Source organism: Canis lupus, chromosome 8 (assembly GCF_011100685.1).
Source record: "Canis lupus familiaris isolate Mischka breed German Shepherd chromosome 8, alternate assembly UU_Cfam_GSD_1.0, whole genome shotgun sequence".
In the NCBI taxonomy this organism is placed as follows: domain Eukaryota; kingdom Metazoa; phylum Chordata; class Mammalia; order Carnivora; family Canidae; genus Canis; species Canis lupus.
The window spans coordinates 15,374,253-15,383,874 of NC_049229.1; positions in this window are offsets into that span (position 1 = coordinate 15,374,253).

Here is a 9,622-nt window from a genome sequence, read left to right on the forward strand (position 1 = left end):
GTGTTTCAGGGCATTATTAGGGGGAATCGCGCGGACCTGGGCTTTCGCGCTCCCCGGAAGAAGCCGCAGCTCGGGCCACCCGCGAGGTTTCCTCGGGAGGTGGCGCCACCGGCCGTCGCTGCGCCCCGCTGCCCGGCTTCCCCCGCGGAGCTCTGGCCGCGCCAGCGCCAGGGGGAGCGAGTCGGGGGCCCCAGCAGCGCTGCTTCCTGGGCGCTCGGAGCCACGGCGCGGGGAGGTCCGGGTGCCGGGTGCCGGGTGCCGGCCGCCGGCCTCCCAACGCCACCCTGCGGCTCTCGGGGCGCACAGGCCGTGCGCCGGGGTCCCGGCACCTGCACGCCGTCGACCTGGGCGCGCTCCCGCCCTGAGACCCCAGCTGCCATTTGTTGGGCCGAGGCTGCCCTCGGTGCCTCATTGGGGCGGCCAGGCAGGCCTCGGCTGGGGTCTGGGAGATGAGGGCTGAGCTGGGAGCCGGTTTCCCCACTACACCTTTGCCGTGGGGAGCTCCAAGCCCGCTCGCGGTGGCCACCAAATATCATAGACACCCTCAGGTCTGAGCCCTTTTAGCCCTTTAGGGATTCAGAGCAGGCATTTCCTAAGTCCTAGAAGTTCTGCGGGTTTCCCGCTTGCGGACGACTCAGCGGGTGGGGCCTACGGCGGCGGCGGCGGCGGCGCTCGCAAAGCCCAGCGGGGCGGAGGACGCGCTGCCCGGGAAAAAAACCTACGCGGGCGGCAGCGCTCTCTCCGCGACCAAACTGAGACCCGCAGGGGTCCGGGCCCTCTTGGCTCCCCAGATCCGGTTCAGCGCTCGGGCTTCGGCTCCGCGGCCCCGGAGGCCTCCGCCCGCGGGAGGGAGATGCGCCGCGGACACCCTCGCGCTGAGCTGGAGGTGCTCGGTCCGGGACGCCCCGCCAGGGCAGGAGCGGATTCCGCGCTCTGGGAGTGGGACCGAAGATCCGAGAGGGGGCGATATTTACCAATCCCTTCCCCTGGAGCAACCGTAGAAGCCGGGAAGGGCGAGGGGCGGCGGATTTGCACAAGTTGGTAGGAGAAGGTCGAGAACGGGGGGCCTTCCCATCCGGGGGCCTGCCCGACGACGGAGTAGGCTCTTGAACTCGCGTCCGGGGATGGGACGAGTGGGCGCGGCCAATTTCCCGAGTTTCGTCTCGCCTCTCCATCTCCATCCACCACTCTGGCAGCACTCTTGCCACTGTGGCCGCCGGGTCACAGCCTTCCCCTGGAGGAGAGTAGCTGTCTGAAGGGCGCAGACAGCGAAGGCTTCGTTTTTGTACAATTTTTCGTTACAGCTCTGTTCATCCAAATTGTGGGACATTATTCTCGGGCTTCATTTCCACGTATTTGACAGCAGACTGTCAAGAAGTACTTGGGTGTGCAGACTCGAATCTGAACCTGACAGCTGATGCTATGAATTAGACACTAGAGAGTTCGTGGTTCGGCCCTGGGGAGCGTTTCTGGAAATGTGTTTGGGGGCAATCCCGCAGGCAAGAGGCCCGGTCCGATCCTCCTTTCTTCCTTTGCAGCGATTCAGGGTAGAACGAAATGTGAGGTCTCCTAAATCGCTAAGATCCTCTGGTCAACTAGAAAAGGCTTAAGTAACTTGTTTTTATCTTTAAGATCATTATCCATCCCTCAGCGCCCAATTATGCAATAGCCGCCCACTGGCGGCATACAGATATACATAGCCTCGCACTCAAATACACGTTTCTGGAGTTCACTATTGTCAGACACTCCTCCCCATATTGTTTATTCTATTAAGAGTCCATTTAAATTCTATTTTAAAAGTCATTACATATTCTTGCAAATTTAGTTGTATGTATCGTTTAAATACGAATAAATAATTTCCATGTAGTCTCAGAATTGCCAACTTAATGGAAGGGAAGACTTGAGGACTTTTCAACCTTCAATAAAAAAGAAGAGGACTTTACGACTGGGGTGAAAAGGGGCTGGTGAGCTAAGCCAATGGGGCAGCAGACCTTTACTATGTGCAAAAGCATTCAGACACATGGCGACCCATTCGCAATAAAACTTTATTGATGATCGTTTGAAAGTTATGGCAACTCCAAGGTTATAAAACTTGTCATAAAATACGAAGCAGTCATTAGTTTACCTGACCTCATTTCAATATAAACTTCCACAAAACATTTTATTTTGTTCCTTCCTATAAGTGGGGAAAAGAAATCGAGGAGGTTAGACACAGTGCCCCATTATTGAGAACCCAAGATCTGCAATTTGACACTCTGACCTTCATCTTTACAAATAAAACAGTGAAATCCACATTTCTGTTCTTTTCTGTAAATATTCTTGTAGAAACGAGAATAACAATAGCTATTTTTTGGTCCAGTTGTCCATTTTCACATAACCTGGGTTCAAGTTTGGATGGAGAGTTGTTTCTCTTTGGAAGATCTTGCAGGATCTTTAACAGCTGTTGAAGAGCATTGGCTCCCTGAGCTATGCATAAGAAGTCTAAGAAGCAAATAGCCACACATTATTTGGCATGTGACCTGAGAAGTGAATTGTTTAAAATATTCAATTGGTATTTAGACGATTGAGAAGTCAGAGGAATACTCCATCTCTTCCACACGTCCAATCAAGAAGCACAGCTGTCCTAATCGAGATCACTTAGAATTGAATGACAGAAAAGAAGACAAACTGATGTTCCAAGAAAGCACCAGGAGATAACTAGTCTGAGCTTTGTCAAAATCGTCATTGTTTCTAGTACAACTATATATATGGACTTAAACCCCCAATGACAGAAAGAACGGGCAAAAAAAACGCTGATGACTTTGAGTAGATTCTCATCTCCCAACACTCCTCGTTGGATGGACCAAGGCTCACGTTCCCCTAATACTGTACAACTAAGGTCAGTCTACCTGCTTTTAGGGCAAAGAGATTTGTGAGCAAGTGCAGATGGCAAAGCTTGAGCTTGTGTGAGTTGCATGCTAATTTCTCCCAAACATGAAAAGGTCTGGATATTCTTTTTTACTGATTTTTTAAAATATAAGCTTCAAGATAGATCCAGGCATATATGAATTTATGGTGGTTTGGGAATCTAATATGAAAAGTGCTGCTTTATGACCTCACTGGAACTCATCCTGGTAATGTTATGCTTAGTTTCCTGATGTGCCTTAAACTATTTCAGGGATTTCATGGAATTTTAAATAGAAAAGAACATTTAAAAAAGCAAAATCTTATGTAAAACGCTGCTTTCTTTCCAGGGAGTGTTTAGGGGTGTGTGTGTGTGTGTGTTTGAGAGGGAAAGCTACTATGTCAGAGAAAGGGGTTAGAGATGGAGCTAAAGGAAGAGATAAGTATATGACACAGTACTCATTAAAGGACAAACTCTCCTGGTGTTCATAGCTTTCCTAGTTGGTGGGTACAAATTGCAGTAATTTGACTGGTCATTTCATACTCTCATGCTTTTAGGTACAGTGATGCCATGCATCAAAACATTGTGTGTTTCCTCAATTTAGCACTGACTTCCAGGAAGGATAGAGGAGAAGGCACTTGTGATCCATGAAAGGGCTCACTCGTCAAACACAGTGTATTTACTAGACTTCAGAAACAAAGAAAGGTTCTAAATTCATTCTTTTGGACTTAGGACATTTTGGAGAGGCTCATACAGTTATAAGAGAGGATTTATTCAGAGATGAGTTAGCAAATTGCTCTTATAATTGATTTCATTGAACTTATCTATTGACATCCATACATGCACAAATTTATTAGTGATATGTGTTGTGGCAACGACAGCAGCAGGTGAATTTATACTACTTGTATATTCTTCTGATATTAATTCCAACATTCATTTTGCTTTTCCAGATGCCTTAAGGGTATGGTATAAAGGAAAAGAAAGGAATCTTTTATTTTCATCAGCACAAAAATATTTCACTCTTCTTCCATCTTCCTTCTCAAAACAACTATTCTTCACCCCAAAAAGGTCATTTAGTCTCTACACAGATGTTCACTAATTCATATCCACCCAAATGATCCCCATTTAGGTCTATTTAGGTGTGTTTACCAGGAAGGCTGGGTTACCAAAGAAGCATCCCTTTGAATTCATCTTTCAGAGCTCTCCCTTACACCAAATCTTAGGAAAGGCATCAAAATTACCTAAGTAGATTTTTAAAATAGTTTTCATATCAAAATGTTGTGAAAGGGCAACACATTATGCACACATTTCTTTTTCTTATATTCTCCTCTGTTTAAAGATGTGCAGGTTATTAGAAGACATTCCCCAATAACTTCATCCACACTTGCTTTCCTGGATGATCTGATTCCTTAAGGCTTAACTACATGATGAGAAGTACATCTTCGGGGTGGGCAGGCTTACAAATGTCTTTGAAGTTTTTTGGAAAGCTGAGTGATAGAGTTGTGAAATCCCAAATTATGCCTTGAATTCTGTACAGATGACATGTACAGACCGCATAACTTTGCCCTCATCATTTCTATTGGCACAAGAAACTTTCCCATATGAAGAAAAAAATGAAGCTTTTATGTAGCATCATCCAAGTGTATGTTATTCATTCCTTCTGTATAATTCAATATATATTGTACCCCAAGGGTATATTTTCTCCAATGAGACTAATTTGCTCTAATAGGAATAATAATGCCTCCACTGTACCTAATACTTTTATCCCCAAAAAACTCTCATGTGACTTAGCAGTTCCATGATGAAACACACAGATCATGTGCATGTGTGGCCAGAAGCTGTGGTTCATCTTACACACAACTTTACAAATTTAACCCTCTAGTTTCTGCTTTTATCTATTTGGTTCTCTTTTGTATTGCACACCTTTGAGAAGCAGAAAGTCTTAAGGTGATTTTGTTCCACAGCTAAAAGGTAAATAAGTCTGGTTCTAAAGGAAAACTCATGCACAATTTTTGTCTACCCTTCCATTCAGTGAAGAGGACAACTTGGAGGTGACTTTGGAAGTAATAATTCATATGTAACTTAGCAATGTTTAAAATTCCAATGCAGAACTTAAATAACAACACATTTTTTTTTTTACTATATATTCTCCTCTTGTGAAACATATAGATAGATCCATCCACTTAGCTCTCAAACAAAAAATTAAGGAAATGAGGAGGAAAATGCACCTAACTCATTCAATTGTCATTTGAGGACTTCTTTTTATGTCAGAGTTGAAGAATGTATAGAGCTGGCTTTGAATGATAAGACTCTCTGGATATAGCATCTGGAAGATTTGGGAGGTATGTAAATATTTACAGCACATTTCTGTCTTGTTTTGAATTGGCTTTTTGTTACCTACAAGGAAATTTGCTTTCTTTAATATTTAAACACATTTACCAATACAAGCAGTGCAGTAACTTTCACCTAGCAAGAAATCACTGAAATCTATTGGTGTGAGAATTCAAATGCAAATGGAAAATCTACCCAGTCAAGTGGTGCTACAGTGCTCTCCATTTAAACCTGGCAGCAGCACCAGCAGCCGCCCCGCCTGGCTGCAGGAATGACCGTGGCGGGGAGGCTTATAAATGTTCCATATATTATATAGCCTAGGCAGAGCGGGTGATTTAACTCAACTAAAAGAATTTTAGCTTTTCTGTTTCCTGACTTTCAGGGGTTTAAATTTTTAGCCTTAAACTGGCATTATTGAAGGTTTTTTACATTGAGTAATGGGATCATTATTTCTCTCCTCACTGAAAGGGGTTCCTCCAAGAACAGAACCATGTGGCTACGCAGAATTCAATCCCAAAGGGAATTGCATAGGAATCGCTCAGGCAATAAAAACTACTTAGGGAATTTGTATTGTCAGCTTGCCAGAACATCAGATTCACACCTCTGGTTCTGCAGGAAGGTGCTAGGGGACTTTTTAAAGGTCCCCTGTGGCCGTGACCTTGGCTTTCTATCCTTATAAGAAATGGCTCACCGGTCAGCCACTGTCATGGGCTAGCCTTTTGATCCTGCAGGAAACAGAACCAGCCTTGTTCTCCCAATCCTCTGTCTACCCTGGGAGCCTTTCAAGAATGGCAGCCACAAGGGTTGTAGCCTCCACATTGTACATAAAACCCTGGCCCAACATTTCTGGTACTAATCTCTGGTTGTTGGAAACCCTCTCTCTGCCCCCTGCAGCCATTAAACCTACAGGCTATATAGGACACAGTCACAGAACAGCAAAAATACCTTCATATGTAAAAACTGTGATAACACAGAATTGTAGAAATTGGGATAAAATACAAAGCATTGGTATTGTCTAAAAAGCCCTTCGTTATTTTCCTGTTTTCCCCTCAAGAAATTTATTTTTCCTTTGTTTCTAGTATGCCCATCCTAATTATTTTTTATTAAATGCTCTCCCAAAAAAAGATTTGTATTAGGTGCACTAGCAAAGAAGATCTACATTATTAAGATATGTACTTAAACATCTTTGTAGACAGTTTAAAATACGAGGAGCTTTGGGATGTGTAAATTCCTTTATAGCATAAACAAGCCTTTTAAAAATTATTTTTTCACACTTGAACGAAGGACATACATGTACCAAACAAAACCAGTAGCACTTAATTTGGGTTTTCCAGAAAAAGAATTTGGAGTCATTTGTATTAATTCTGAAACATTTCATTTGAATTTTTAAAAAAGTGAATCATGAATAGGCCATACATTTTTTCCCTCTTTCTCTCCTCAGATTTTTTTTTTGATTCGTTTACTCTTCAAAGATGTACCTGTTTTATCTCTCTTGACTTAGAAAAATGACTCTTGTGAGAGGTTACATTTATTTCCTTTTTACATTTCCCTTCCTTGGAGTCCATGTTCCCACTGAAAACTACACTGTTGAATCTCTTGGCAATTTTTCCAGGACTGCTGTCCAGTCGTGTCCATGGAGAAGGGGTTACAGTCTGTATTCCCACAGACTGGGACACACAGCTTGACTCAAATGTGACTGATACTGAGGAGGAAATGGGTTGCCAGCTCTTTCACTGGTCGTGGTGAGGGTAGAGTTTTTAGATTTGACAGGACACTGTGCTGGCGGAAGGAAGAGGAGAGAGTGCACCCTGAATGCAGCAAGTAGGCCTCTTGCAGGGACAACCGTTAGCAGAGGGGCCTACCTGAGACTGTCCAGTCCTAGGGAGGGCTGAGCCCAGCCAAGAAGAAGAGGTTCCCCTCGTGTTACCCCGCATACCCCTACTGCAGATTGCCAGGATATGGACCCTTGCTGCAAGAATACAGATTCCTCCTGGCCTGCAGAGCTCTGGTGACCCCGGCCAAGAGGGGAGAGGCCAGATTCTGGTGTGGATCACAGTTTCTCTCTGAAACCTGAAAACACCAACTTGGGATTTCACAGTCCAGGTTCTCTGTCCCTTCTGGGAGGCACCTCCCCTACCCTATCCTTCTCTACTCAAGGACAACCGTGTGTGAATGAATTCCCTGTGGGCCACAGCTGGAGAGCATTTTTTTCCAAGACAGTAAAAATGACCTCTGCTCCTCGTAACTTTGTGATTTTCTCTTACCCTGGCTAGCACTTCTCCCAGGGTGCACTGAAATCCCTTTAACATTATAGTTTTTTTTAAAACAAGATGGTTTATTTTTCCTCTATATCCAGGATAACGAAAAGAATTGAGCTGGACTACAAGATGCACCCAAGAGCAAGAAAAACGTTAACTATAGTCGGGACTCCAGGGAGAGAGCATGGCTAGCTACCACGTACACTTCAGAGCCACTTGGGCCCAGCTAGCGGTATTAATTACGGGTTCTAATTTTATTGCAGCTCGGCTCCTCCAGGTTTGTCCCCACCACAACGGTCTTAAAAAGAAACACCCGCAGGCACACACCACAAGGAATCCTCAAGAAAGACAAAGGTAGATTTCTCTGCCTGGGGGGTTGATACTCCGAGAGCGCTTCGGGAATCAAATGGGCATGTCCCGGCACCTGGGAACAGATCCCAGCGAAGAGCAGCTCAATCCCGATTCTTCTTCTCCGTCCTCGTCCTCGCAGTGCCCCTCTTCCTGCAGATCGGCCGCGGCGCTCCCCGGGGGGACGCTTCGGGTCCCCACAGTAGCTGTGGCCCGCGCCGCGACGCCCCGGAGTAGCCTGGGTCAGAAGACAGCGCCCGCAGCCAGAGCGCGATCACCAGGGCCGTCCGGCATCCTCGCCGGCGTAGCGTGGAGCGTCTGGGAGTCTAAGCCTATAGTGAGGAAGCATAGGGTGCAGGCCCTCTTTCCGCAGGCTCTCGACACCTCCCCTCCCAGGGATGGAGGGGGGAACGCGGAGAGTCCAATGTCCGTGCTGACACCTGCGGTAAGGGGGCTTCTCTCGGCGCTTTAGCAAGAGCTGTTCCTGCAGAATAGGGAAACGGGGAGCACAGAGACACGGGGAGCCCGGTGGGATTTGCATTCTCATCTACTTAATTAACCGCATGATCTCCTTTAATCTGTTTTGTGGGCTCTTATTTAAGATAAGCCTCTGTTTTATCTCTTGTGGCACTGGGAAGATAACATCTCCTTTATATGGTTTTTGTGGTGATTGGACGTTGTGAGCCCTCAGCAAATGGTAGGATGAGCTGGAGAACCGTGGTCTCATCACTCCCTTTCTCTTTGCAGTGTCTGGTTTTCCCGCCCCAAAGCAGGGACCGGTCACCGACCCTTGGCCCTGAGTAGCCCCTTGGGGATTCCAAGAGGCCATCAGCTTTGCAGTGCTTGGAAGATGAACTTTGAGTGGATCATGAGTCGGCCTTGGAGAGTGGTAGAGAAAGGTATGGGGATTTGGAGCCCAGCTGAGAGTTGAGGATGGAGGAGGAATTGGAAGAAGAAACGAAAAATTTCGGGCTATCAAAGTTCCGTGGATTTTCAAAGGCCTTTCCCAGCCTTTGCAAAAATTACTGCGGGAGCGCGATCAAATCTGACACCTGTAGGTGGCGCTATGACGAGGTGACTCGGCTGGGAGAAGGTAGTCAGGGGCTCCAGGACCGCCGCAAATTCTCCGTGGCTCCGACCCTGACTCTTCTCAGCCCCTGCTTCCTATTTTCGGAGGGATGGTGATGACAGTGCGGCAAGACTATCTGCATTTCACGGTCAGCGCAGGGCTACTTGGTAGTGGAATTCGGCCAGCGAAAGGGACAGGTTGGAAATGCCGCGCCTCAACCGCACGGAGCTGGGCAGCTCCACCACTCTCTGTGCGTTGCCCGGGTGCGAGGACTCCGCGAGAGGGAGCCGCAAAGTGAGCCAGCCTGTTCTCTGCATCACTGAAAATGGGAGGAACGCTGGCGCTTAGCTCCAAGACTGGCCCCCAGGTTGATTCGGCTCCTTGAAGCCTGGAGGCAACCCCAACCTCACACACACACACACACACACACACACACACACACACACACACACAAGCTGCATTTAACAGAGCCCGGACTGAGGATCCTGAAGAGTTTTGCATGTGCTTGAGAGTCGAAACCAAGGCTTAGAGGTGCGGCCTGGTTCGCATTTATCTTTTCCAGACAGCCTTTGGGCCAATCGGGTCTTCGGAAGGGAGGCAGCCCGACTGCCCTCACAGGGACCCTGAGGGCAGAGTCTTTAAGAACACTGAAAACCTGCTTTTTCAACCACACGCAGCTGCAACGTTTTTGAGCTGCTTCAGCTCAAGGCTGTATGTAGAGTGATCGCGGAT